Source organism: Varroa jacobsoni, unplaced genomic scaffold (assembly GCF_002532875.2).
Source record: "Varroa jacobsoni isolate VJ856 unplaced genomic scaffold, vjacob_1.0 scaffold_993, whole genome shotgun sequence".
NCBI classification, from domain to species: domain Eukaryota; kingdom Metazoa; phylum Arthropoda; class Arachnida; order Mesostigmata; family Varroidae; genus Varroa; species Varroa jacobsoni.
Window position 1 is genome coordinate 83,624 of NW_019213895.1, and position 4,538 is coordinate 88,161.

Sequence of the window (4,538 nt, forward strand, 5' to 3'; positions counted from 1 at the left end):
TTGCTAAATTACTGGTGAAGGACGCTTCTACTGTGGAAATGATGAGCAGGTGGGCCATGTCATCCGTTATGTTGTGCATTCTTAGGGTAGCGAACCGGTGAAAACTGCCATGAATGGTCACGCCTGTTTGACATCTCCCTTCAAATAAACTTTATACGAGGTGAACAAGCATAACGCTGATGCAATTACAGTGAAAACAGAGGCCACTACCCTACGTCACAGAAACGATATTTATACGTATTTTAGCCTAGTTAATAGTGCACGAAAAGCGTCTAATTTGAATATTACCGGCAAGTTTAAACGGTTATTAGAGCAACGTCAAAACTGCACGTGCAAACCCTCTATCGCTCCAATATAATATGCAGATTTCACAAATTTGAAGAAAAATCTATCTACTCCAACAAAAGCATCTGCCCTTCCCTTCCAAAGCAAATGTGCGAGCATATTTAACCCCCTCGTTTTCTAGAAGAACACATATCCATTTCAGAGCACTCGCTACTATGATAAGCGGTTACCCATCATTTTAGTCCGTAAAGGACGACCACGTGCGATCTTTCCTGAAAAGAAGTCTCTTCTCATTTCTAATGCAAAAACGACATAGTGTAGAGCACATAAGCATACATTCAAGCACGGTCACAGTGGCATCGAAATGGCACCCCGCAATACACTGATATCGACTCTCTGCCGCTAGCAGCTTCAACAACTTGTCGCGACCGATGTCAAACGTTCGCTTGCCAACGGTAGTCGTTCATTACCGGACAGACAGACAGACAGACAGACATACATACAAACAAACATACAGAGATAGAGCGAAAAAGCTAATGCCACCACCTAAAAATGTCCCTTTGCCTAACAAAGTTACACTGCTGCCGCATTAACGCTATTGATGGCATGCGACGCGCAGGCGAACAATACAACAAGCAATATCACACACGAGATACGATCCGATATATATACGCTTCAGAGCAGCGCCGCGATATGAAATATTGGCTAACATGAGTACCATCGCTGCATTGCCTATGACATCACAGCTGTTACTGAAACCGGCCAGAAACAACGGTGCCAGCGCCGCAAGCGTATGCCTTTTTGTGTATGCATTACAAACGCCAATTACGAAAAGCACAAAAGATTGCCGCTAGCAACATCCATAAGCCCCACAGCACATTAGTCATCGAAACATAACGACTGCACATTATAAACAACCAAGTGTGTTTGTACAAGAGAGATTTTTTACGAAAACATGTGGCTGATTTTTTAGCCAGTTTACCATTTTTTAGACCAATGCTGGTCTGTCTCGAAACACAACTGAGTTACCAAGAGAAAATGCGAGTAAGCTTTCTCTATACGATGAGCACTTCAGCGTTGACTATTTACTTCTGACTTAATCGAATCTACAACTAGCAGCGGTCACCTTTCAGCTCTAGCAATATATCCGATTTATGCTTCCATTTTCGTACAAACAAACAATCACCTGACGAAGAGCAGAACACGGATCACCGCTCATTTGATAGTCCGCCAATATGCTCAACCATAAGGCCATTGCCGTTTTCTCGTTCGCCGGTGGCTCAACGTCGCTGCCCACCCCACATCTGTCTCTCCACTGATCCCGGTCAGCAAATTCACCACGACCAGCCACACTTCAGAACTTGAAACCACATTCTTTATTCCTTTACCCCTTTTCTCCGACCATTCAAAACAATGAAGCCGAACAATCAGAACTTTGAAAAATTCAGCTTCTTTCCCTGTGCCCTTGTAGAATATTATGTTCGACAGTCCAACAAAGCGGAGTCGATTCCCTATCTGCCTACTGACGTGCCGATATTTACTTACCGGTACTTAGCGGTATGTATGCTGATATCCTTTTGACCGAAACACGATATTAAGCAGCACGCTTTATTTATTACATTTGCCAATTTACTCGCCGATTGTTTTCCGCCCTTGTTGGCAGTATTCTTTATTCCGCGTGGCGTGTGTCCTATCTGTCTGTCTATATCGACCTCTGTTTAAATATTTTTCTATATTGTTTACTCGATGATCTCACAATGTTCGGGTCCGCTGAGGGCGGGCCAACTGGCTACATTTCCAAGCTTCTATTACCGAAAAACGGGAGGTCAGAACTAATCTATAGTGTATGATCATAAATAGTCCAAACGTGGGCCGACACGTAATGCGAACGGAGTTTGTCTGTCCGAGGTTCTGCTTCCGACAGAAACGTATAGATAACCGGTCAGTTCTGCCACAGTAATACCGCGCTGTGCAGCACAGGCCGCTCCAACCCACCGGGATCGCCAGCAATACAAAGCACACTCTTAAAAACAACTCACTGCGGCAGAAGTCACGCAAAACCGCTGCGACCAATCCTCACCACACTAGCAGTAATGGTGCTACGACAAAAAGACATTAACGAAAAACTGTTCGAGAGAACAGGCTGCTATCCGTGCTGACGTTGTTTCACTGAGTTGTCGACTATAAACACTTTCTAGCAATGTCAACTCGATGGGCCCTCACCGTTTCCTCAGAGGCAGACGAGGTTCACAGTTCGCCAAAGAGGATGTATCCTTCTCGACGGCAATATTAAATACTATTCAAAATCAATCTGCCGCCACAGGTCTAATTCGGCTGCGCAAAACAATTCGATGTAAATTATTATGTACACATATATGGATATATGGCAAAGAAGGACTAAGTCAGGCGACCACGTTTTTCCGACATCGGCGGTCGGGCGGGGGCCTTTCCTTCCATATAGCTTGCACACCACCTTTAACAGTAGCGAACCACGAGACACAATCGTCGTTGAAACACGCCTGATTCCGTACCACACGTTACGAACATTGTACGCTTTGGTCTTGTACCGCCAAAAAGATCACCCGACGTACACGCAATCCATTTTCGTGCTTTGGCAAGATAGAAGCATCGCGTTTCGCCTGCTCAACTGAACGGTCAGGCAAACACCAATAGCACTGGCAACGCACGAACAAACGGCACAGCCAGCTGCTTACGACTTCCGATACGTCGTTAGTACACGGTTCACAACATTGGCTAAACATATGATGATGGCCGGACCCATGGGTACTGGTGGCGCAAACGCCATATTGACGTGGGGAGAGCAGACGACCCGGGCAAATTCAAATTTGAGAGAAAAAGTTTCGTTTGATAGAGTTGCCGCGTATATCAACGTATGGTGGTTGGTGCCCCTAGAGGCGAGTTATTAAACAGATTCGGAAATGTCGTTTTGCCTAGAAGTGGTGCATAATATATGTATATATACATATTCATATGTAACGTAAGGAGGAATATAATGCGATAGGAGTAGGATGAGTGTTTAGATTTGTGTTTCTCATAAGTTGATGTCTATGATTTTAGACGAACCACGTTCGAATTTGACTAGTTATATTCAACTGCACAGGCAGCTACATTTGCTTTTCTGACAAATATTCATACCGAGTTAGTACGTTTTTTTTTTTTTTTTTTTTTTTATAGTGAAATAAACTCTATTCCCTATGTTACGTAAATCACATTACCAAGGTTCGTAGAAAATTCTTTGAAGCAAACAGTAATCCAAAGTCATGTTATTGTTTCAAATTAAGCTCCTAAACCACACTAAATGAGAAAGATAGTTGTGAATTATTCGGAAATCTAATATCAAACGTGAGAGTCGCTTGGATAGGAGAACTTGACTTTTTGAAGGAGGAAGGGACGGTTAACGGATAAGATATTGGTATAAAGTCCTCCAACAGTTTAGATTAATATGCCTTTGCATTAGCTCTGCCATAGAGGTTTGTGCACCTCCTTCTTAGCTGATCAGCTCCAACGAACTCATTATAAATTTCAATTAATAACCAAGAAAACGAAATTAATTACTACTATTATTGAAATTATTGTTGGATGTTTTTACAAAAAAGCTATTAACTTGGTCGGCGACCATTTTTTGCAAGCACGAATTTCGGCCTCAGGAATACCGAACAGTTAAATCTGGCTTTACAGTGAGTGTTTTGTAGAAGCTCAAGATATTCGAATATGGTTTTTGCTTGGTATCCTGGTCACAAAAATCAAGACTGACCTGCCATCTGATCTGCTGATGAAGAAACTTTATAACTCGTGCCCAATTCTTCTACATTCTTATATATTCTATAGATAGGATTCTTATATATTTTAGAATCCTGAAAAATATTCAGAGAATGTGCGAACACAATTGCATTATCTAAGTTATTAAGTTACAGTTTAAAACATGCTTAAACTTCACACAAAATTATAACTATGTTTTAGGGATAGTAAAAACTGGATCCCGCTTTTCAGGAAGCCGCCCGTAACATTATGGTAACTAACTATCACACTGTGATAAAATGGAAATATCACTTTTCCGTATATATTAACCCATTGGGGCAGCATATTTTATAAAAGTGAGGTCACACTTATCTGCACCATCTTTATTGACAATAAGATACCCATTCCGCTTACACTGATAAAGTATAGAAAATGCACTTTTTTATTGGGGTCAACTAGCAACATCTATTCATAATAAATTAGCGTTATAGCGT

At 41.8% G+C, this 4,538-nt stretch overlaps 1 protein-coding gene across 6 annotated transcripts in view; it reads right to left on the bottom strand.

The window, feature by feature from the left end:
• The window catches only part of Atg13 (Autophagy-related 13), a 23,210-nt gene extending 19,788 nt beyond the window's left edge, over positions 1-3,422 (bottom strand). For 3 of the 6 annotated variants that reach the window (XM_022842449.2, XM_022842447.2, XM_022842448.2), the window contains exon 1: positions 1,831-3,413. The gene's annotated coding sequence lies outside the window, so the exon portion shown is untranslated. Of the gene's footprint in view, positions 1-1,830 lie in introns of all 6 variants that reach the window. The other 3 variants (XM_022842446.2, XM_086970559.1, XM_022842443.2) reach the window with 2 other exon arrangements.
• Positions 3,423-4,538: the final 1,116 nt, after the last annotated feature.